This window comes from Dromiciops gliroides, chromosome 4 (genome assembly GCF_019393635.1).
Source record: "Dromiciops gliroides isolate mDroGli1 chromosome 4, mDroGli1.pri, whole genome shotgun sequence".
Classification (NCBI taxonomy): Eukaryota; Metazoa; Chordata; class Mammalia; order Microbiotheria; family Microbiotheriidae; genus Dromiciops; species Dromiciops gliroides.
Window position 1 is genome coordinate 486072159 of NC_057864.1, and position 25448 is coordinate 486097606.

Genomic DNA, 25448 nt, shown 5'->3' on the forward strand with positions numbered 1-25448 from the left:
AAAGTGCTTAGTATAGTATCTGGCACATAGTCAGCCCTCTCTATATAAATAAATGTCAGCTATTATAGCCGTTCTTATTGCCCAGGGTCACATAGCTGATGACTGTCTGAGGGAGAATTTGAAATTCAGGTCTTCCTGACTGTGGGTACAGCACTTTATCCATAGCACCACCTACCTAGCTGCCTCTATCCAACCTTCTGTCGAATCTGATTACCGGATATGCGTATGTTTTCCTGAATTAGTCTCTTATATTAACTTGCTTTCTTTTTGCTTTTTTTCCTCATAAAAATGAAGCATTACATGATCTCCTAGGCGTCTAACTTTCTGGAGAATGATTAAATCAGAGGTTGAAAGCAGCCAGAAGGCCTAAGTTGCTTCTGTTGGTCTTAGTAACATTTTCTTCACTTTTTGTCCTTCGATATTTGTAGTTTTCAAAATGACTTCTTTTAGCATTCAAGTATACTTCATTCTGGTTAGCTTCATCAGCTTTCAGACCTTTCGCTTATTGCTACTAATGATGATAAACTGTACTTTGGCTACTAAGGACATAAACATTCCTTTACGTTTCTGGCTATCTACTTCTAGGCTTTGTGTACTGGGCAGTTGAGGTTGAGCTTGGATTTTACAGCAATAATAATTTTTGTATTTATAATAGAGGAATGATTAAGTCGATGAAGCTTTAGGTCATTTAATAACTAACTTCTTGAAGAATGAGAGGTTCTACCTACTGTGTGCCAGCACTGTCAAGTGCTGGGGATACAAAGGATGGAGAGGCCTGCTTTCTGATACCTGCTCTGGACGCTTACTGTGTGCCAGCACTGCTGAGTGTTCACGATACAAAGAAAGCAAGAAACAATCCCTGCTCAACTCCTAGGGCAGCTTACAGCCTAATGGGAATGCCAGCATGCACACAGCTATGCACAGACCAGATCTAGACCAGGTAAATTGGGGGGGTAATCTCAGAGGGAAGGTGGGGTGTGGTTTGTCCTTTGTTTTGAAGAGGACTGATGCCATCACAGGGGATGTCTTGACTCGAACTAAGTGGATTGAAGTGAGGCCAAGTTGCATAAAATTGACAGCCTGACTCTTTCTTCTTGAGTCATCTCAGAGTCCAGTGGCAAAAGTCAGGATGACCAATAGCTTGTGATACAGTGGGTGACCTTGGCGTCTTGTCTGACCAAGCTCTAAGCAGTCAGCTGCCCCTTGGAACAAAATTGTTTCTGTCCGCCCATTCTTCCAGGGAAAGTTCTTCACAGTGCTTCTTGGGGTAGATTCTCCCCCCCCCCCCAAAATGGGTTTGAGGCCCTCAGCCTGGTTCAGCCTCTGCTGAGGTGGTTTTACCTAGGTATGGCCACTGCCCGGGCTACAGCTTCTTGAAGCCTCAGGCTGAGAGTTGGGTGAAAAGATGGACAGCCAAAGGTGGATGAGCAGCCCTCTTACCAGAGGTGCTAGTTTTCCCCGAATACCCGGTACACCTCACATACCTTCAGAGGCAAGGCACCAAGGTTTAAGAGGACTGGGGACAGGCTTCTTGCAGAAGGTGGGACTTAACTCTGAGACTTGAAGGGAAAACAAAAGACACCAGGAGGCAGAGATGGAGGTGGGGTGGAGGGCAGGCAAATAATAAAATGCCTGGATTCAGAGATGGAAAGTTTGTGTGATGAGCAGCAAGGAGGCCAGTGTCACTGGATCACCCTATACTGGAGGAGTGGGTGGGGGTAGGGAAGTAAGATGTAAGAAGCTGAAGGCAGGAAGGGGACAAACAGAGGGGTTTCTGTGCTGGTGGTAATAGGGAGCCAGCGAAGTTTATTGGGTGGGTGGGTGATGTTCAGACTTAGGTAGATCAGTTTGACAGCTGAGGAGAGGATGGGGGGGAGTACGGAGAAAGTTTTTGGCAGGGATACCAGCCAGCAGATGTGAGGGGATGAGAGCCTGCACAGGGTGGTGACAGTTATCAAGCGAGGAGGGGACACGGAGGAGATATGCTACAGAGGGAAATGACAGCACGACTCCACCACTGACTGACTATGGCAATAAGGAGTCTAGGATGACATCTAGCTTTGAGCCTGGGGTGACTGGGAGGGTGATGTTACCTTATGACAGTTAGAGGAAAGTAAAGACGACGGTGAGCTCAGCAGGAAAGTTAATGAGTTCTGTTTTGGATGTGTTTTAAGATGGCAATGGGACATCTAGTTCCAGATAAAAGTCAGTAGGAGAGTTGAGAGGAAGGGTTAAGGTGGACAAGTAGTTCTGAGAATTGTCTGTAGAATCGATAATTGAAAACCATAGGATCTGATAGAAATCGCAAAAAATAGTATAGAAGGAGAAGAGGGCTCCAGACAGAGCCATGATGAAGCCTCACTTATTTTGTTTGTTTTTTTGTTGAACCTTCACTTTTAGTAGGTATGTTGTGAATGCGGATGGAGTGGGTAGGTGGGAGGAGAACCAGGACAGAGCAATTTCATGAAAACATAGAAGGAAGAAGAGTGTCCCAGAGAAGAGGATGATAGGTCATGTCATAGGCTGCAGAAAGGTCGAGAAAGATGAAGATTGAAAAAAGGCTATTAAATTTAGCAAGGAAGAGATCATTAGTAACAGGAGAGAGTAGTCCCAGTTGAGTGATGTGGTTGGACATCAGACTGCTGCCAAGAGTTAAGAAGAGAGTGAGAAGAAGGGAAATGGAGATATATGGCTTTCTCATGGAATTTAGCCGTAAAAGGAAAAAGATGTCAGATGATAGTGGAGATAGAGGAGGGTATTTTGAGGATGGAGGAGACATTGGTATATTTGTAGGCAGTAGGGAAGCAGCCAGTAGACAGACAGTGATTGAAGATAAGAGTACAGATGATAGAGGGGACAATCTGCAGGAGAACACGGGATGGAATGGGATCACTCGTGCATATGGAGGGACTGGCCTTGGCAAGGAGAAAGACCACCTCATGTGAGACAAGGGTGAAGGAAGAGATGGTGGCAGAAGGCATCTGAGATGAGAAGGGCAAAAGAGGGAGCTCTTGGCAAAGAGCCTCTTTTTTTTTTTTTTTTTAGTGAGGCAATTGGGGTTTAAGTGACCTTGCCCAGGGTCACACAGCTAGTAAGTGTTAAATGTCTGAGGCTGGATTTGAACTCAGGTCCTCCTGACTCCAGGGCCGGTGCTCTATCCACTGCGCCACCTAGCTGCCCCAAAGAGCCACTTTTTTGCTTTGTTTTTTCAGTAAAGTATGAGGCAAGGTTCTCAGTTAAGCTTATAGTGTGGATGGGGTAGCCGTTGGAAGCTTGAGGAGGATGAAAAGGTTTGGAAAAGCCACTGTGGTGAGTGGAACAGTGAATGGATTAGGGAGATCTAACAATAAAGGGCTTACCTTGCCACAGGGAGAACCCATTTGAGATAATATAACATAAACTTGTAATGGACTCAGTCAGCAAGTAATTTGTGATTTTCTCAGTTTATCCAGCAGTACGTAAATAGGATTGAAACAAGGATAGTGGGATTATTCCAAGGCTGGGTTATAGGATGAAGGGACACAGGACTCAAGAGGACAGTGTAGAACTGAACTGGTTCACCAGAGGGCCAAGGTGAGAAGGGGAGGAGAGTGTAGCAGTGCAGGGGAAATGGCCTGTGAATGAAGGTGGGATTGATGGAATTGATGGTCATGGTGGGATGAAGAGCAGGGGTTTGCATGGCAGAAGGAGAGGTGGAATAATGACAACATTATGTTTAGATAAAGGGATTTTCTTCGTGAACTTGGAAGTGTTACATTTATGGAAGGATGGCAGGATCAAAGGTATGACCGTCTGTGTGTGTGTAGGTGAGGTGGGGCGGAGGAAAGGTCATGGAAAATGAGTAAATTGATGAAATTGGGAGGGTTAGGGTATTTGAGGAAATAATCAATATGTATTTTGAAGTCCCTAGTACAAGGACAGGAGTTGGGGAGGAGAGAGAGGCTGTGAGCCAAGGCACTGAACTCATTGAGAAAAGGAGAGTGATGCTGAAGGTTAATAGACAACAATTCTCAAAATTTTGGTTGGGTAGTAGATAGGGATTGAGTGAAACTTCAGAGGAGGGAGAGGTTCCTGAATGATGGTGGCATATTTAAAGGACTAGAAGTGGCAGTGGGAAACAAGTAGTAACCTAATTCCCGCACCAGGATGTGTGACTTTGGGTGAGTGAAAAGAAGTACAGCCATTCTTGGAAAGGGTAGCTGGGGATGGTGGTGGGGGGAGGTTGTGTTTCCAGGTCAGTCATAGTGAGTACAAGAAGGAGGAAGGGAGGGGCAGCTAGGTGGCACAGTGGTGGATAGAGCACCGGCCCTGGAGTCAGGAGGACCTGAGTTCAGATCCGGCCTCAGACACTTAACACTTACTAGCTGTGTGACCCTGGGCAAGTCACTTAACCCCAATTGCCTCACTTAAAAAAAAAAAAAAAAAAAGAAGGAGGAAGGGAGAAAGGAAACGACTAAGATGAAGTCTAGTTTGTTACCTATAGAGCAGACATTGCATAGAACATAGTGGAAGAGTTAGGTAGCTTTTAAGTGGAAGGTTGGGTTGAAAGGATAGGGAATACGGAAAGGTCATTGAAAAATGAAGAAAGGGATTCAAATAAGGGCAGTCTAGCATTTGGCATCACTGAGATAGAATGACTGACTGGGTGGGAGTTCGGGTGGGTTTTCTATCCACAGTGCATCCTCAGGTAGAACTGCCTAGGGCTGGCAAGTTTGAGGAGAGTTGGGGGAGGGGGTGGCGGGGATACTGAGGAGGGAAGGAGAAATTGTGTGTGTGAGTGTGTGTGTGTGTGTGTGTGTGTGTGTGTGTGTAGGGGGGGGGCAGGCAGATCTTGAGAAGGTATAGTTGGTGGAAGATGGAAGGGCCCATGCAGACAGGGTCCTGAGGAGTAATAAGATGACAAGATTGGTGATTTAATACAAACTGCATGATTTAGTGTGTGTGTGTGTGTGTGTGAGAGAGAGAGAGGGGGGGGGGCAGGCAATTGGGGTTAAGTGACTTGCCTAGGGTCACACAGCTAGTAATTGTGTCTGAGGCCGGATTTGAACTTGGGTCCTCCTGACTCCAGGCCAGCGCTCTATCCACTGCACCGCCTAGCTGCCCCCTATGGTTGTTTTTTAAACTTTGATTCTTTTATGTAAGAGTGGTTAGTAGCTGATGTAAATTGAAGTTAGGGTTAGGGTTTAATACACAATGTAATACGAATGATCAATCTAAAGGTAGGTCTTGAATATGGCATCAGTGGCAGTTTTCTTAGCCAATGATTCTTGATTAATTATACAAGGACATTTCAGAACTGGGACTGGTATGATTAATAATACAACAATAACAACAACAATAATAATGTAGAATAATTCTTTTGACGCAGCACAGTTTCATAAAGAAGTTCATCATTGAAAGAGTCAGTAAGTGCAACTAGTAACAAAATAAGAACCCTCTTTAACACATCTTAAGCCAGCTGCTTATCAAGCCTTTATTTGAAGACCTCCATTGATGGGGGACCTAACCACTTACCATGGCAGCCATTCTGCTTTTAAATAGCTCTGATTGATAGGCACTGTCTCCTTACCTTGAGCCATCATCTGTTTCTCTGCAACTTCTCTTGCTCCTAGTTGTGTCCTTTGGCACCAAGCAGAAAAAGTTAAATCATATTTCTACTTTGCAGCCTTTTAAATACTTGAAGACATTTTCCTCTGCTATGACTTCTTAGGTGAAATTTCCTTCCTATGGCATGATCCATGGTTACCTTACCACCTTCTTAAAATGTGGATAAAGTCTTGTTCATTTTCTCTCAGCACCTCTGTTATTTATCTCCTCCAACAACAACCACAGTCACCCTAGTTTAGGGCCTCAGCATTTCTCATGTGACTCTTGAAATAACTGCTCCCTGCTATTCTGTACATTTGAGTCCCCTGCTCTCTTGATCTTTATTGCAAAACCCTACACTTGGATTATTAACATTATCTGCTGTTTTTGGTCCTATTCATATACTACTCAAAAGAGCCAGAAAACAACAGTAATGACATCCTGACTATATCCCTTACAGATTTATTGTATGTAATCTCAACTGGTCCCTCATTGAAGCAAGGCTGTCTTTTGCTACCTCCCTACCAATTCTCCATCTCACCACAGTATCTGTTCTAAAACTTTTCATCCCTTTTGAACATTTCCTTGGCTCTCTTCAACTCATCCTTTCAATTAGCAATACTTCTCATGCTGTGTCTGCCACAAATAAATGTTGATGGATTATAATACATGGTTTGTGGGATAGATATTAATTTTCCTGGTTGCTGCTTGTTGTCATACTCATTTACAGTCTTATTTCAGAGACCCTTGTCTCAGGTTTGCAGGTGACTTCCAAGGACTTGTAAGAGGGTCTGCCTTTATGACATTAATATTAGCCATTTATTTCTGAAGAAGCTACCAGGTCCTTTCCTTGGAGGGATCATAGAGTTTCTGAAGACCATCAAGAGTAAACCCTGTTATTTTATTTTTTTCCAATTATATGTAAAGATAGTTTTCAACATTCATTTTTGTAAGATTTTGAGTTACAAATTTTTCTCCCTCCTCCTTCCCTCCCCCACCAAAAGCCAGCAAGCAATCTGATACAGGTTATACATTACAGTCTTGTTAAACATATTTCCACATTAGTCTGTTGTGAGAAAAGAATCAGAACAAAAGGAAAAAAACCACAAGAAAGAAGAAACAACAACAACAAAAGTGAAAATAGTATGCTTCAGGTCTGCATTCAGACTCCGTAGTGTTCTTTCTCTGGATATGGTTAGAATTTCCATCATGAGTCTTTTGGCATTGTCTTGGAACATTATATTGCTGAGAAGAGCTAGGTTTATCACAGTTGATCATCACACAGTGTTGTTACTGTGTACAATGTTTTCTTGGTTTTGTTCATTTCACTCACATCAATTCATGTAAGCCTTTCCAGGTTTTTCTGAAATCTGCCTGTGTATCATTTCTTTTAGCACTTTTAGCATACTTTTAGTATTCCATTACATTCATATACCACAACTTGTTCAGTCATTCCGCAACTGATGGGCATCCCCTCTATTTCCAATTCTTTGGCACCACATAAAGAGCAGCTATAAATATTTTTGTACATGTGGGTCCTTTTCCCTTTTTTAATGAGCTCTTTGGGATATAGACCTAGTAGTGCCATTGCTAGGTCAAAGGGTCTGAACAGTTTTATAGCCTTTTGGGCATAGTTCCAAATTGCTTTCCAGAATGGTTGGATCAATTCACAGCTCCACTAACAGTGCATTAGTGTTCCAATTTTCCCACATCTTCTCCAATATTTATAATTTTCCTTTTTTGTCATATTAGCTAATTGGATAGTTGTGAGGTGGTACCTCAGAGTAGTTTTAATTTGCATTTCCTAATCAGTGGTGATTGAGAACAATTTTTCATATAAGCTGTAGATAGCTTTAATTTCTTCACCTGAGAACTGCCTGTTCATCCTTTGACCATTTCTCAATTGGGGAATGACTTATATTCTTATATATTTGATTCAGTTCTCTATATATTTTAGAAATGAGCCCTTTATCAGAAACACTGACTGTTAAAATTGTTTCCCAGCTTTGTGCTTTCCTTTTATTTTTGGTGGGGGGGGTGAGGCAGTTAGGGTTAAATGACTTTCTCAGGGTCACACAGCTAGTGTCAAGTGTCTGAGGCTGGATTTGAACTCAGGTCCTTCTGACTTCAGGGCTGGTGCTTTATCTGCTGTGCACCTAGCTTCCCCCAACGTTTTGGTTTCTTAAGCAGAAAAGGGCTCACTTGTCCTCCCCTATCCCCCACTGCCCCCTTCCTTAAGTTCACCCAAAACCACAAAAGGGACTAGGATCTGCTAATTGATCAGATAATAATCACCTATTAGGAATTGTAGCTTTGGAAACAGGAGGAGAAACCTCCTCCAATAGAGGTCTTCAGGTGAAGACTAGATGACAATGTCTTGGAGAAGTTGTAGAGGAGATTCTTGTACAGCTGGTGTGTTTGGCTAGATTGATTCTTTGATGGAAATTCTGAGATAAATGGTCCAGGAGGCTTTGTTGGGTAGGATGGTCACACTGGTTAGGGTGGCATCGATGCTCTTCCTTTATCGTGGCTATTGTCATTTCCCAGGGCTTTTTGTGCTGCTGCTTCATGAGTGTTTGCTGGGCTCAACAATGAGGAATACAAAGTAGGCAGTGTGTTAAAATACATGCAGTCAGTTATTTGTATGAAATTGATTGCTCAGAACTTTCTTGCTTCACTACAGGTCCTGCCTTCTGGGACCAGACAGAATAAACATAAACACAAATAAATCTTCTTCCATAGGATAGCCCTTTAGATGTTTGAATACTGCTCTTGGGTCTGCCTGAGTTTTCTCTTCTCCAGGCTCCAACATCCCCATTTTCCTTCAACTAGATCCTCCTATGACCTGCATGTGGCAGTCTGGACTCTTCTAGGCCATCCAAGTTCAGCACAGTATGATGTGGTCTGACCTGAGGCAGTGTAGAGACAGACAGTTTGACCTTCTCTCAGAAAGCCGTGCCTTTCTGTCCAGCCCAAAGTTGTAACAGCAGTTTGGACTCCTATGTCACACTGCTGACCTTTCCCTTGAAGTATGTTAAAATCCTCATCTCTTTCAGACAGACTGCTGTCTAAACATGTGTCCTCATCTTATAATTACGTCATTTCTTTTCTTTTTTTAAAAAATGAAAGTATTTTATTTTTCCAGTTACATGTAGAAATAGTTTTCAGCATTTGTTTATATAAGATTCCAATTTTTCTCCCTCCCTCCCTTCCCTAGACAGCAGGCAATCCCATATAGGTTTACACACACACACACACACACACACACACACACACACACACATTTTTGAATATGTGGGTCCTTTTCCCCTTTCTATGATCTCCTTCGGAAAAAGACCCCAAAAGTGGTATTGCTGGGTCAAAGGGTATGCACAGCTTTATAGCCCTTTGGGCATAATTCCAAACTGCTCTCCAGAATGGTTGGATCAGTTCACAGCTCCACCAACAATGCATTAGTGTTCCAATTTTCCCACAGCTTCTCCAACATTTATTATTTTCCTTTTTTGTCATTTTAGCCAATCTGATAGGTGTCAGGTGGTACCTCAGAGTTGTTTTAATTTGCATCTCTCTAATCAATAGTGATTTAGAGCATTTTTTCATATGGAATAGATAGCTTTGGTTTCTTCATCAGAAAACTGCCTGTTCATATCCTTTGATGATTTCTCAATTGGGGAATGACTTGGATTCTTATAAATTTGATTTAGTTCCCTATATATATATATATATATATATTTTTTTTTTTTTTAGTGAGGCAATTGGGGTTAAGTGACTTGCCCAGGGTCACACAGCTAGTAAGTGTTAAGTGTCTGAGGCCGGATTTCAACTCAGGTCCTCCTGACTCCAGGGCTGGTGCTCTATCCACTGTGCCACCTAGCTGCCCCAGTTCCCTATATATTTTAGAGATGAGGCCTTTATCAGAAGTACTGGCCAGAGGGGTAGCTAGGTGGTGCAGTGGATAGAGCACCAGCCCTGGATTCAGGAGGACCTGAGTTCAAATCCGGCCTCAGACACTTAACACTTACTAGCTGTGTGACCCTGGGCAAGTCACTTAACCCCAGTTGCTTCACTTAAAAAAAAAAAAAAGAAGTACTGGCCATAGAAATTCTTTCCTAGCTTTCTGCATCCCTTCTAATTTTGGATGCATTGCTTCTGTTTGTACAAAACCTTTTTAATTTAATGTAATCAAAATCATCCATTTTGCATTTCATAATATTCTCTATCTCTTGGTTTGGTCATAAACTGTTCTCCTTTCCAAAGATCTGAAAAGTAGACTATTTCTTCCTCTCCTAATTTACCTATGGTATCATCTCTTATGTCTAAATCATGTACCCATTTGTATGTCCTTTGTTTTCAACCCAATGCAAGATTAGATATTTATTCTGTTGAATTTTATATTGTGGTTGTATCCCAAGTCTCTGTCCTGTTCTTTTCTATGCTTTCTTACTTGGTGATCTTGTTGACTCCATTGGTTCAGGTTATTTTTATGTAAATTGACTTAGATTTTTACATACATACATACATATATACATACACACAGCTTTATTTGCTCCCCTGAGTGCCATCCTCCTGTTTGGCTGGTAGGTATCTCAAATTCCAAATGTTCAAAGTAGAACTCAAAGTTAACCTTCCCAAACCACCTCTCTGTAGAACCACTTTCTCTCAAGGTGACCACCATCTTTTCTGGTCTCCCAGGTTCACAACCTTGGTGTTATCTTCAATTCCTCACTCTTCACTCATATCACTTGCCAAGTCCATTTTCCCCACCCTAGTTCAGATCATTATCTCCCTTTGTTTAGATTATTGCAGTAGCCTTCTAATTGATCTTCTTGCCTCAAGTCTCATCCTAACTCCAGTACCTTCATCTATACAGCTACACAGTTGAATTCCTAGTTCATTGTCTGACTATTCAGTAAACTCCAGTAGTTCCTATTACCTCATAATATAAATGATTGGCATTTAAATCTGCTTCCAATCTACTTTTTCATACCTATTCTACATTACCGCCTTTTATGTACTCTTTTTTTGGGGGGGGGGGTGTGAGGCAATTGGGATTAAGTGACTTGCCAAGGTCACACCAGCCAGTACATGTTAAGTGTCTGAGGGCCGATTTGAACTCAGGTCCCTACTGAATCCAGGGCTGGTGATTTATCCAATGCGCCATCTCGCTGCCCCCACATGTACTCTTTTTTGGGGGGGGGGGCAGGCAGTGGGGGTTAAGTGACTTGCCCAGGGTCACACAGCTAGTAAGTGTCAAGTGTCCGAGGCCGGATTTGAACTTGGGTACTCCCAAATCCCGGGCCGGTGCTTTAACCACTTCGCCATCTAGCTGCCCCCCACATGTACTCTTAGTTTTAGTTTTTTTATCTTTGGAGGGGCAGTGGGGGTTAAGTGACTTGCCCAGGGTCACACAGCTAGTAAGTTTCAAGTGTCTGAGACCGGATTTGAACTCAGGTCCTCCCGAATCCAGGGCCAGCACTTTAACTACTGTGCCATCTAGCTGCCCCCCCACATGTACTCTCTTTTTTTTAAATTTTTTTTTTTTTTTTTTAGTGAGGCAATTGGGGTTAAGTGACTTGCCCAGGGTCACACAGCTAGTATGTGTTAAGTGTCTGAGGCCGGATTTGAATTCAGGTATTCCTGAATCCAGGGTCGGTGCTTATCCACTCCCGCCACCTAGCCGCCCCCCACATGTACTCTTAATAATGCGTTTGTTTCTTTGTTGGGGCAGTGAGGGTTAAGTGACTTGCCCACGGCACACAGCTAGTAAGTGTCAAGTGTCTGAGGCTGGATTTGAAACCTCAGGTCCTCCTGACTCCAGGGCTGTGCTTTATCCATTGCACCAGCTAGCTGCCAGTCAATTTACTTTTTCAAAGACTCTGAGTCAGCAGGACTTAATTTCCTCTTTCTAGATCAAATCAGTTCTAGGAAATCATGGCAAGGGTCCATTTGTTTGTATGTGTTCAAATTAATGCCTCACTACTGTGCCCTTAAAGGGTCAGGTGAACATGATTAAAATGTACCTCTGCCTACAATTCCTGTTCTGATGCTTCTTTGTGGTGTGATTGTTTGTTAGTTTCTTTTTTTTTTTTTTGTGAGGTAATGGGTTAAGTGACTTGCCGCAGGGTCCACACAGCTGGTAAGTGTCAAGTGTCTGAGGCTGGATTTGAACTCAGGTCCTCCTGAATCCAGGGCTGGTGCTCTATCCACTGTGCCACCTAGCTGCCCCTGTGGTGTGATTGTTGAAGAATCTGCCAGTGAAAACTGAGGCCTTGGTAGTGGGGCTTAGGATATTGTCGGAGAGTATGATTATATAATGTCATTATTGGCAAATAAGATTCTTTTGAGGAACGTTATTATGCAGGATATTCTTGTATATGATAAGGCAGTGTTCTGTTGTGGAAAGAACATTGTTCTTTACACTAGAGTAAAGTAATTCAGTTCTAATCTAGGCTCTGCCACCAGTTTGCTGGGTGATTTGGGGCATATCATAATCTGGGCTTTAGGTTGCTTAAGATAATTATCTGAAATCTCTACCAATTACATATTATGGCTGTCATTAGTGATTAAAAAATACCAAAGGAATTTCAGCAAGTGAAAAATCAATTCTGTTTGGGGTGACTAAGAATACCTTTCATTGGAGGGGAGGACATTTGAATTGTGCTTTGAATATGGGTAGAATCCCACCCCCCCATCCTCCCACATTAATAGTCAAGTAGAACAAATTTCCATATTGACCATGTCCCAAAATTATAAATCTCATTTTGAACTCTTCTTTTCTATCAGGAAGTAAGTAGCATGTTTAATGAAATATTAATCCTTTGGAATCATACTTGCTTATTATGTTGATCAGAATTCCTAATTCTTTTACAGTTGTTTGGCTTTACCATTTTGTTGTATAAATTGTTCTCCTGGTTCTGTTTGACTTCACACTGTAATCACTTCATATAGGTTTTACCTGTTTTTTTCTGAAATCAACCCCATCATCAGTTCTTATAGCTTAATAATATCACAATTTGTAACGATTGGAATGAAGCCACCTGCTGGAGACTTACTGTAGAAAAGCTCTGCCATGAGGTGAAGGTCTCTGAGGGCAAGACCATGCGTTTTTTCTTTGGCGTCAGGAAGTGATGTTTGCTTGTGGGAAGAAGAAGGGGGAGGCTGGCTCTCTGACTTGCTCTCTTTCCTGAGGACTCTGGAGAAGGGAGTGAGAAATGTGCTGTCCCTTTAATAGATGAATGTAGGTCTTTCTCTCTTTACCAAATTCTTATTTTCCTTAATGAATGCTTAAAAGCCTAACTCTTGCTAAAGCTTATAATTTATTGGTGACCACTCATTAGATATTTTAGACAGACTAGCTAGAATTTTAGCCTTTACAAATTATACATCATAGCTCATTCAGCTGTTCTCCAAGGGCGTCTCCTTAGATTTCTACTCTTCACCATCTCGGAAAGGACTAGAGATATTTTTGTGTAACTTAGAACTAATCCTTCCCTTAGTCTACCCTGCTTCCAATTCCTCCTCCCTTTTATTTCCCATTGCCCTGTTAAGTAAAATGTATTTCCGTATTCTGTGTGTGTTTCTGTCTGTGCACACATGCCTGTGCATAAGCTTGTGCACACATATTCCTCCTTCCTGTGTTCATTTCAGATGAGAGTTTAGGGGTCAGCTGTTCCCTCCCAACCTTTCTTCCTTGTTTGTATAGGTGTCTACTTGTACATCCTAATAATGTGAGTTAATTTCCCCATATCTTCCTTTCCCTACTTCCCCCATCTCCTCTCATTACTGTTTTCCTCTTTCCTTCTTTCTTAATATCATCATGACATAATAGCATATCATGACATCTTGGCATAACCATGATCATTCATAGACCATGTCTAATTAGACTCCCTCTATGACCCCTCATAGGAGACTTGTGTATCATCTTCCCATATTTGAATTATATAAGCAGCTTATTATTTAGTCCCTTAGGATTGTTTTTTTCTGCTATCTTTTTGCTTTTTAAAATTCTTGTGTTTGAACTTCAAAGTTTAGCTCTGGTCTTTTTCATCAGAAATGTTTAGAAGTCTTCTATTTCATTAAAGGTCTATTTTCTCCTTGTAGGATTATACTAAATTTTGCTGAGTAATCTTCATCTATAAATTTATGTCCTTTGCCTTCTGTATGGTCCAGTCCAAGCTTCTCCAGTTCTTTATAGTGGTGGTTGCTAAGTCCATGTGTGATCCTGACTATGGTTTCTCCACTAAGAAATTTATTTCTGACTGCTTTCAGTATTTTTTCTTTAACTTGGAACGTCTGGATTTTGGGCTTCAGTGTTCCTGGAGTTTTATTTTTGAGTTTTCCCCCTTACAGGAGGTGACTGACTGGCAGGGATCTTTTATTTTCACTTTGTCTTCTGTTTCTAAGAGATCCTTACAGTTTTCTTTTAGGATTTCTTTGTTTGTTTTTTTTGTTTTTTGTTTTTTCGAGCAATTTGACTTATTAGCCAAAGGCAGGTCTGGCCCCCTAAGTGCTCTTGGGTGGGCGGGTTCGCTTCTTCTTCACTACCACTGGCTTTCTGGCTCCGCAGGATGGCACTGGCCCGGCGCAGAGTGGCCATGCGGAGATCTTTCCGGTATTTGTTTCTTGCGGATGATGTGCCGGACACTGTTGAGCGTGGCCCGGGCATTTTTGTTGATGGTGGTCCTCACATAGGAAGTGCAGGCTTCCCTCTGACCCTGCACGGCGCTTCAGCACCACCCACGATGCCCCTTGCCATTGGCGGCCGGCTTGATGCCCACCGTCTTTTGGTGGATCAGCCCATTGTAGCGGAAGGAGTTTCGGGCCTTGAGGTTGTTGGGCTCGGTGCTGTACGTCTGCTTGTTGCACTTGATGGGAAGCTGGAGCAGTTCGGAGGATCATCCACTGCAGATGGGCCAACATGGCGGCGGCGGGGGCGACCTCGGGTGGCGGGGGCTGCTCTCGTGGCGACTCCCGGAGATGGAAAGGGTCTTTTAGGATTTCTTGAAAAATGATGTTAGGCTCTTTTTTTAGTTATGATATTTAGTAGTTCTAGTGACTTGTAAAATTTTCTTTTTACTTCATTCACTCTATTTCAGGTCATTTGTTTTTACTTTTGGATACCTTATATTGTATTTTTTTTCAGTCTTTTGATTTTGTTTTTAATATTTCTGGTACTCATGGAGGCATTGGCTTCTGTTTTGTCCAGTCTAATTTTAGGGAGTTTGTTGCTTTGGCAGGGGTTTTGTACTTCTCATGCCAAGCTGTAATTTCTTTCCAATTCTTTTTTTAATAGTTCTCATTTCTTTTCAATTTTTCCCTTCCAGCACTCAAATTTCATTGATTTTAAAAACATTTTTTAAACTTTTTCATTAAAAAAAAATTATTTTTTGCTTTATCTCTTTCAGGAATCCTAGTTGAGTTGGTGCCCACGCTGTTATTTTTAGGCTTTGCTTATTGATATTTTGGAGTCATTCTCTTCTGGCTTGTGTCTTGAGTGTTCCTTTTTAATGATGGGAATCTTTTTTGTGTGTGTTTGTCCTGTCCTGACTTCCTGACTTCTGACTTGATGTTAGGGCTTGACTTTGAGCACTTGTGGAGGAAGGTCTGTACTCCTCTTTCTATTTCTTTAGGATTATGTTATCCCAGATACAAGGACAGTTCAGGGCCGGGGACCTGCAAGCTTTCAGTGCTGACAGACAAAGTCTGACTGTTACCTCCCTGGTCGAACTCTGGAAGTTCCTACCTGGTGTTTGGGGTCTAGAGCAACAGTAGATGCTGCTCAAACTCATCCTTTATCAGCCAGCTAGTAAGCTGTACTGGTTCAAAGTGGCAGAACAACAGGCTTCTCTTTGGTTTGGGATTAGCTGCTTTGGTTTAATTCATCTGCAGGCTATAAACTGGTTTAGAAGCTGGAACTGAAACCCTATTCAACTCCAGGATCTGCAATACACTGATGCTGGTTGTGGGTTTGTTTTTTTTTTGGTAAGGCAGTTGGGGTTAAGTGACTTGCCCAGGGTCACACAGCTAGTGTCAAGTGTCTGAGGCTGGATTTTGAACTCGGGGTCCTTCTGGACTCCAGGGCAGTGCTCTATCCACTGCCCCTCCTAGCTGCCCCTAAGACATGTTATGAGGTAGGTACTACCCAGTGTGTGTGTGTGTGTGTTTGTGGCCAGTGCAGGTTAAGTGACTTGCCCAGGATCACACAGCTAGTAAGATGCTGGTTAGTTCTGAACTTTTTTGGCTTTCCTGGACCCTGCTGAGGGTCTGTGACCCTACCTTTCATTAGTATACTCGGATCTGTGACCTGGAACTGGGGAGTAGGCAAACAACTTCCATTTGGCACCTGTTTCTGTACCCTGAATGAAGTTGTGGTACTTTGATATGGGTCTAGGACCTCTGCTTGGTCTAGTGTAGTCTCTCCCTGGGCTCTGGATTGACCTGAGTACCCATAATACTGGCCAGACCCTGTCCCTTTGTCCACAGACCTCTCTGTTTGTCCTCCCTATGCTAATCTTGGCTTTGGAAGGTCCAAGACTGGTGGTTTTTTTTCTTGGATTTCTCCAAATCAGGATTTGGCCTGGAGCATTTTCTTTTTCTTTTTTCTTTTTATTTCTTTCTTTCTTTTTTTTTTTGCTAGGCAATGAGGGTTAAGTGACTTGCCCAGGGTCACACAGCTAGTAAGTGTCAAGTGTCCCGAGGCCGGCTTTGAACTCCAGCCTCCTGAATCCAGGTCCGGTGCTTTATCCACTGCGCCATACTAGCTGCCCCTGCCTGGAGCATTTTCTAGGCTTGTTTTGAGTAGTTTTTCTACTCAGGGAACATTAAGACAAAAGTCTGGAGCCTGGAAATTGGGGTTGACAAACATTTTAGCGTTATAGGATCATGGTTTTAGACCTGGAACCTTAAAGATCACATATTACAAGTCTCTTATTTTACAGTTGAGGAAACTAAGGTCCAGAGAGAAGAGTGACTTGCCTGAGGTCAAACAAGGAGTAAGTAGCAGAGCAACCATTTGGACCTGGGTCTTCTGCCTCCAAACTTCCTGTTCTTTCTGCTATATCACACTACCTTTTTGGGAAGAGAACTGGTAGGTGTTTTAGGGAGATACAGTGGCTAGGTAAGACAGAATGTCAAATCAATTTTTCTTCCCAAACCCTCTTGCTGATTTCACATGATACTACTATCTGCTACAAGTCTCTCCCCATTCAGCTGTCAAGTAATCTTCCTAAAACTTGGGTGTTTTTATAAGCTTGTCCTCTACTCAGCAAACTCTAGTGGCTTCCCCATTACCTCCCAAGATTAAATATGAGATCATCTGTTTCCCATTCAAAAACTTTTCACAACTTGACCCCTTCTTACTTTTCTATGGCTTCTTATAGCTTACCCTCTTTGCTTGTACTCTTTGATCTAGTGATATTGGTCTCCTTTGCTTTTTCTAAATAAGATAGTCTCATCTCATTTTTTTCCTGGTTGTTCTCCTGTCTGATATTCTCTTCTTCTTCTCTTCTGTCTCCTCTTCTGTCTTCTAGCTTCCTTAAAGACTCAGCCAAAATCCCACCAGGTAAATCTTACCTTCTAAAAGAAGCCTTTTCTGTCCATCTTAATCTATTTAGGGTCTTTTCCTCTTTGATTATTTACAATTTATTCTGTATGTATCTTGTACATAGTTTTTACATGTTGTCTTCCAGGTTAGACTTTGAGCTCCTGGTGGGCAAGGACTGTCATTTGCCTTTCTTTGTTTCCCTAGTATTTAAGCACAGTGTCTGGCACATAGTAGGTGCTTAATACATGTTTATTGATTTACAGATAGAGATGTCATGTTCCTCTGCAGCTCAGAAGATGGATGAATCTCAGATCAAATATATTGAAGTGCCAGTTGAAGTCATAGGAATGAATCAGTCATATTGCCAAAGTAGAGTCTAGAGAAGTCAAGAGCCCAGAGGGGACCTTTGGAGTGTGTTGGGAAGAGGATGGTAGCTACCTGAAGGTGACAGTAGTTAGGAAGGTAGAGGGGAGAGTCAGAAGAGCATCGGAGCAATTCAAACAAAGGAGTAGAGTAGGAACACTTAGCATTTTTGGTGTCATGCTCCCCTTTGGCAGCCTAGTGAAGCCTCTGAATGCCTTCTCAGAATACTCTTAAGTGCATTAAGTGAAATACAAATTCTACAGGAATAGCATTCTAAAGTATTCCAGATAGTATTCTATTCTATCATTCATTCATTTATCCATTATTTCTTTATTTATTGCCTGCTCATTTATTTTATTTATTTGCTTTGTTTGTTTGTAGTTTTGAGTTCTAACATTCTATCCTCTCATCCCTCCCCTCCCTCCCCCCTCCCTGAGGTGGTGAGCAATCAGATATCTAGGTTATACATGTGCAGTTATGTAAGACATGGCCCATATTAGTCCATTTTATATAAAAAGACAAGTTTAAAAAAGAAGCCTGCTTTAGTCTGTGTTCATTCAGTATCAGGTTCTCTCTCGGAGGTGGGTAGATAGTATACTTTATCTAAGTCTTTTGGGATTGAATTGAATCATGTATTGCTGAGAGTAGTTAAGTCATTCACAATTGCTCTTAGAACACATAATGCTGTCACTCCTGCACCGTGTTCTCCTGGTTTCTGCTGACTTTACTATATATCAGTTCATACAGTCTTTCCAGGTTTTTCATCCAGATAGTATCCTAACGGAAACTAATATGCTAGAAATAGTTGCAGATGAAGGTACTAAAACACCAGATTTATAGACCTTAGGTTAAAACCCCCAAGTAGATTGTAGCTGGTAGGGAGGGCGTTGTCAGCATTGATTTGTTAGCCAATAGGGTCAGAATGAAAACTGATATGAATAAAACGCTATTGGGTTTATTAATAGGCCAATGATGACAGCCCAGGGCAGCAATTTCATTTAGAGTGGGCTACAATGACACATTGCAAAGGATTAAAAGAAGGGGTAATGAGGGGAGTGCTTGTGGATGACTTATTCAAGAAGAGTCTGGCAGTGAAGAGGAAGGGGAAAATGGAGTGGTGTTGGATGAAATAGAAAGTCCAAGTAAGGGCAAAGACTTTTTCAGATTGGGTAAGATCAAGGTCTGAGCTTGTTTGTATCATAGGGAATGGGGAAGATCCAGTGGAGAAAGGATGGAGACAGAGGAATGGGACCAGAGGGCACAGGCAAGGGATTGCTTGAGGGATTGAGTTGGGGCAGGCATAGGCTGAAGAGAGTGCATTAAAGTGAGGCCTTAGCCTGGGGAGGAAGTGAGTAGGAGATCTCTTTGACCAGAGAAAAGAAGAGTAGTAATGTTGACCTTTGTGTTTAGAGAAATTCATTTTAGATCCTTTGGAGCTTCCTGGTGAAGTAGGTCTGTCATTTGCTCTACAGTGTGGGATGTGTTGGGGACAGCATGATGAAGTGAACTTCCAGATAGGTGGGTTGAGGAGAGGAAAATTTTGGAATAGCCAGTGACAGAAATGAAATACAAGATAAGCATACATACAAGATAGGGATTGTTGAGCAGTGGTAGGGATCCAGTTCAGCTTCTACCCTGTACAAAAGTATGGGAAATTGAAGGAAGGTTTTGTTCAGGGATGTAGTAAGTAGTTTTTCTTTGGTTGGAGAATACAGATTCCTGAGAACTGGGGATTACATGAGATAAACAACCCAGGTGAAAAGGGTTAGCCCGAAAAGGAGGAAGCCCTTATTCCTAGCAAATAATAGTAGAGAGAGGAGAGGAAACTAGTGAAGAAAGAACTTTTGAAGTAATGAGGGCAAGTGGTTTGGAGGTCAAGGATAAGAGAGCTAGACTGAGTAGGGACAGCCTCACTGCTAACCCCAGGGAGTGCAGTTTAGTTGCACAAGTAAAGAGGAGTGATTGGCAGTGGGGAAATGGGGAAAGTGTTTGGAGGGATGATGGGATTGGGAATCTAGAAAGGGAAAATAAAGCAGTTGTAAAGCGGATCAAGACCATGTCAGTGTTCTATCATTCAGCAATTAGTTTTGCATTTACTGTGTGCCAGGGATACAGAGAAAGCAGAAACAGTCCTTTCTTCTTAAGGAGTTTACACTGAGTGGTGCTCTTTAGTTGGGAGCAAGAGCAGCAAGTGTTGGGTGAGGCCAGGGTTCGGTTCGGTTCTGTTCGGTTCGGTTCTGTTTGGTTCAGTTCAGTTTCCCAAGCATTTTATTAATATTTTCCTTTGTGCCAAGCAGTGTGCTAAGAGCACAGGATACAAAAACAACCAAAAGAAACAGTCTTCATTTTCAAGAACTTCACCTTCTACTGGGTGAAACCAATATGTACTAAAATGTTAAAAGCCTGATTTTCACGTGATCTCAGGTGTTGAAAGTGACCTATGAACATTGAAAAGACAGACTTGTAACTGAAGGGGATTACATATTTAGAGCATCCTTATTCTCGGGTTTTTTCCCCCCCTTCCCTCCCTCCCGTCTCCTTCCTTCCTTTGCAGTCAGGGTTAAGTGACTTGCCAGGGTCACACAGCTAGTAAGTGTCAAGTGTCCTGAGGTCTGATTTGACTCAGGTCCTCCTGAATCCAGGGCTGCTGCTTTATCCACTGTGCCACTGGCTGCCTCATCCTTTATTCTCTGAAGCCATATAGTCTTTCTTGGGATGTAAAGTGCATCTGCTGAACAGGGACTTGTCTTCTGACCTTGAAATTTAAATGCTTGTTGCTTTGCAGTTGAGCACAGTGCTTTGATAATAGTGTATATCGTTTGTTGGTCAGGCACAGGATTTAGGAAGGAATTGTAGGTTCTCTGCCTCTCTGGCTCTTGCATACAGGATCCAAGAAAACGTACTTGCTCTCAAAGGTATATTACTGAGAACAGTCAAAACTAGGACCACGACTTTGGTATATCCCTGGGACAAGACTTGTTCTGATAATATAGGCCAGCACTGATCTTACAGGAGTCAGGAAAGGGGCAGGTGTCTTCCAGTGTGCGTACATCAAGCTCAAGTTCATGAAGCTTGGCACTCTTTCCTATGAAGCTCTCATTGCTGGTATGCTTTTGAATTTCCTATAATATTGCTTTCCTAATGAGGAGATAAGGGAAAAAGGAAGTGGAAACTGAGCCATGTGCAGAATGATGGCAGTAGGTGCAGAGTCATGGGAGCAGCAAGGGCACACATTTCAAATGGGTTATGTTGACTGAGCTGCAAGGAGGAAGTGAAGCCTCTGACCTGTGGAAACTGGACAGGATCCTCTGGTCCACTTAAAGGCTGGGGAGATAGAGCTCCTGGGGGGGATTACGGAGCAACAGTTAGAGCATCAGGTGCCCTACAGCCACACCTTAAACTTTTTCCATTCCCCTTTTAGCCAGAGAAATTTTGATGTGACCCTGGGATGGCATAGCACAGTGTGAAGTGGCATGTTTTGTGTCAGAACCTAGGCTGCAGTGACCTTTCATATCAGTTATGCGACCCCATATGGGATTGTGACCCGAAGTGTAAGAAGCTAGGGCTTAGATCCTGTGTACTTAGGAAGCAGTGACAAAGGCTGCCAAAACTTTGCCCTGTTTCCCCTGAAGGAACCTTGGCTTGGGGGTGGTGGGAGAACGCTTCCTAGGATAAGCAGAGGAACTGAGGGAGCTCCAGGAGGGTGGTCCTTTGGAGATATTTTCTCTTTCTTTTTTAAAGTCTTTTTTATTCTAATGAAATGCTTTTGCTGACTGGCTGTTATTTGGTTTTCTGTCAGCACATTCATAACCAAATACTATACCCTAATTGACCATCCAGCCTCAGACTAAATAGTTCACAGTAAACCTGAGGCATATGGTTTAGCAGAAATTTCCTTTCTTTCCCAATAAATCAAATCCCTGAGGGACTAGTGCTGTCTTACAAACGGGTGATGTTTTAGAAGAGTGATACTTGCATACATGGGAGGAGATGAAATCACAAGGAAAGAATGTGACCTGGTGGCCGGCAAGTTCCCAGTTTAGGCTTAGTACTGTCAAATGAGGGCCTGAAGTGAAAGACTGCTCCAAAGCCTATGATGTTGTATGCCCTGGAGGTCATGTAAGCAGAGAGCAAGTTTGGCAGGTGGGAGGGGAATGAGAGGCAAACCAAAAAGTCTTGTTTTATAGTGTCTATGTTCAGAATGCAAGTTCAAATTGGTTTCAGTCAGGTGATTTTTGCTTATTTTAAATCCAATAAGGATATAGTTTCTTATTCTTTTAAAGAATATTCATTAAATTTCCCTTTTATAATATGCAACTGCTACATATTGAACTTTTTGTTGCTCACGAGTGAGGCTGACATTACTAGGAACACAAACACAAAAATTAAGTTATCTTCACTCACAAGGAGGTGATAGTCTATTATAAGCCACACCATCCACACAGTTGAGTCCTACTACAAAGCAGTAAGTGAGGGGAATGAGAAGTCAGAACAATTAGAGGAGGGGGAGAGACTATTGTAACTGGAGAGAGTCAGGGGAGGCCAGCTATGACAGCATTAATAACTAACTGATTTTCTCCTGAACTTTAAGCAAATAACATGATCTTGTAAAGATGATCATTTCAAAGTTCTATATCTCTCTTCCCAAACTCCTAGAATTATTTAGATTTGTTCCTTCTGTTTCCCCAACAACCATTCATTTCTCAGTCCACTCCTCAGTCTCCATTGGAATATTACCCATGTTCTCCTGGGCCTGGGGAGCCCATTGTCTCTATGAATTCAGTTCTCATCTCTTTGCAGATGACTTCCAAATCCGTATTTCCCATGCTAGCTCTTTCTTGATCTCCAATACTGCAATGTCAACTCCCAACCGACACCTTAAAGTTGTTATGTCCAAAGTCAAACTGATTATCTTTCCTTTAAATTAGCTGCTTCATTCCCTCTTTTTTGTTGAGAAATCACCATACTGTCAGTCACCTAGATTTGGAGCCACTTTTCTTTCATTCTTTCTCTCACCTTCCTAAGTTCTCTTCATTCTGCTGCTACAGTATCTTTTTTTTTTTTTTTATGAGGCAGTTGGGGTTAAGTGACTTGCCCAGGGTCACACAGCTAGTAAGTGTCAAGTGTCTGAGATTGGATTTGAACTCAGGTCCTCCTGACTCCAGGGTCAGTGCTCTATCCACTGCACCACCTAGCTGCCCCAATAGTATCTTTTGATTCTGTTCCAGACTCATCACACATTCTACCACCCTCCTAATTCAGACCTTGGGCACCTATTCCTGGATTTGCAGTGGTTCCCAAATTTGTTTTCCTGTTTATACACTGTCCCCCTTTCTAATTTCTATCTCTCACAAAAATGCCAAAATAATTTTTACTAAGGCACAGATGTGAACAAGGCAATTTCTTGGTCAAAAATCTTCAGTGGCTCCTTATTGCTTTAAAGGAAAAAAATAAAAAATCCTTAGGGTGACACTTAAGCCACCCACAATTTGGCTGGTCATAGCTGGGGATTTAGGAAACAATTTTTTACTCAAAAACAGAACCAAAACAGTACAAAAATAAACAAAATAACCTCAAACCCTTATAACTTGTAGATATATATATTTAATATACTTTACTAATTCAGAGTACTTTGGAATGAGCCATTATGAATTATAGATTATTTGAAAAATGAACTTACATTTGTATCATGCCCTTGTTTGTTGTGTTCTTAATTCTGTAGTTTTAAGAATTCTAAGGAAACTTGCTGTGGGCGTAAGTGAAACATTTCAAGGATCATTCAACCCCATAGTGAAACTGGTTTAATCACACCAAAATACCAAAAAGCAACACCCCCAAAAATTGCAGTGATACATGAAAGCCGGTGTCTGGAGCTGACAAATTATTGCTGCAAACACACACAAACCCCCCCCCCCCAACAAACAACAACCACCACCACCACCACCACCACGCACCACCCACCACAACAAAAACTAACCAAGCTACCCTTTATCAGCCCCCTGAAAACAATCAGAAACCTTCAGAGGGACCTGGCAGCTAGTAAGGTTGTTCTTAACACCTGTACAATGTTGCATAGCTTTCTTGAATTTGGAAAAACATTTAGAAGACAAATGGAAAAAAATGAACTACCAACTCTTTCTATGAAGAACAAAACATTTGGGGGGAGGAGGTAAAATGGCAGAGCGATAAGAAGCACTGTCTAATTCACCTAGCATACTTCCTCCAAACAGCATAGAGAACATGCTAGACTGAATTGGGCAAGTCAAGAAAAAGCCAGTCATTTTTCAGTTGTAGGGCAGCTTAGGAAGATAGAGAAATCTGTAGACACTGGGGTAAGGGGTGCTCAGGACTGTAGTACAGTAGAGTTAGAGGTGGGAAGCATCCTAGCATTCAGGGACGGAAAGGGGGATTAGTCAGCAACAGGGCAGAAAGATCCTAGGGACCTCAGAAGTAGAACTGGGAGCAGAAATGAGTGCTGCCTACCAGCTCTTTTGTCCATTATCCAGTTTTGAATCACAGTTTGAGGATGGAAAGGAGTGATCTCAAGTGAGTGGGGCCTTATTACTGACCAAGGAACAAGTTGTAGAAACAGAGACATGTGACTGAGCCTAGGAGCAGAGTGGCAACTCAGTTCTAGCCTTTAGCCCAGCACTTAAACCAATAGTGGGACAGGCATCAAAGACCAAAGGGAAGCCAGAATTTTAGTCTCTTTGGACCTGTAGAACTTCTTAATGGGATAATAGTGTCTGAGTTCATCAGCAGTTTACTGAAACTCAACCACACACAAGTCAGCGGGTCCAAACCTGGGTCAGGGACTTGCAGAGGTCAATGAAGAGCCCTCTCTCCAGATCACATTATTTTGGAAGCACTGAAAACTTGTAAGGTGGCTCTGCCCTGACTGAGCTGTGAAAACAGCAAAAGGAAATCAAAGGACATATGCTCAAGCTAGAGGTGAGCATATCCTAACACTAACATAAAATCCAAAATCAAGAAAGAGACTGGAAAAAAGAGCATACAAACAAAAAAGAACCCAGACATAAAGAGCCGCTTTGGTGACAGGTAAACACAAGCAAAATGCTGAAGATAGTAACTTGAAAACATCTATAAGCAAAGCCTTTTAAAAAATGCAGATTGGATAAAAACCCAGCAAGAATTCTTAGAAGAGTTAAAAAGGTTTTAAAAAAAAAACAAAAAAAAAAGATTGTAGGAAAAAAAAACATAAGAGTAATAGGGAGGAAATGGGAAAAGAAACGAGAGCTATGCAAGGAAGCTGTGAAAAGTAAATTAATAGCTTTGTGAAAGAGGAACCAGTACATCTAAGTGTGGTGTACAATGGATACAGTACCAGGCCTAGAGTCAGGAAGATCTGAGTTCTAATTTAGTCTCAGACACTTAACTAACTTGTGACCCTGAGCAAGTCATTTGACACCTCAGTTCCCCTCTGTAAAATGGAGACACACTGGAGGATATGGCAAACCATTCCAGTATCTTTGCCAAGAAAACCTGATAGACAAAATTCACGGGGTCATGCAGTGTTGGACATGACTGAACAACAACAAATGAGGTACAAAATCTTACTGCAGAAAATAACTCCTTAAACATATAATTGACCACATGGAAAGCTAATGACTCCATGAGACATCAAGAAGTACTAATAAAGTTAAAAGAGTGAAAAAAAAACTAAGAAAATATGAAATCTCACTGGAAGAATAACTGACTTGGAAAATAGATCAAAGAGAAAATTGAAAATCATTGGAGTTCCTGAAAGCATGAACAAAAAGAGAGCATTAGGTAACATTTCAAGAAAATATAAAGGAAAACTACCCAGATAGTTTTGAACTGGAGGGCATATTAGAAATTGAAAGAATCCACTGGTCACCTCCAGAAAGAAACTACAAAAACCCCCATAACCCTAACCAAAAATGGAGTTCAGTGAAATAAAGGACTTTCTAGCATT

At 42.0% G+C, this 25448-nt stretch overlaps 1 protein-coding gene and 1 pseudogene across 1 annotated transcript in view; one reads left to right on the forward strand and one right to left on the reverse strand.

Annotated features, from left to right (window-relative positions):
• GIGYF2 (GRB10 interacting GYF protein 2) overlaps positions 1-25448 on the forward strand; it is a 171239-nt gene that overhangs the window by 7165 nt on the left and 138626 nt on the right.
• Positions 14089-14505, reverse strand: LOC122752495 (annotated as a pseudogene).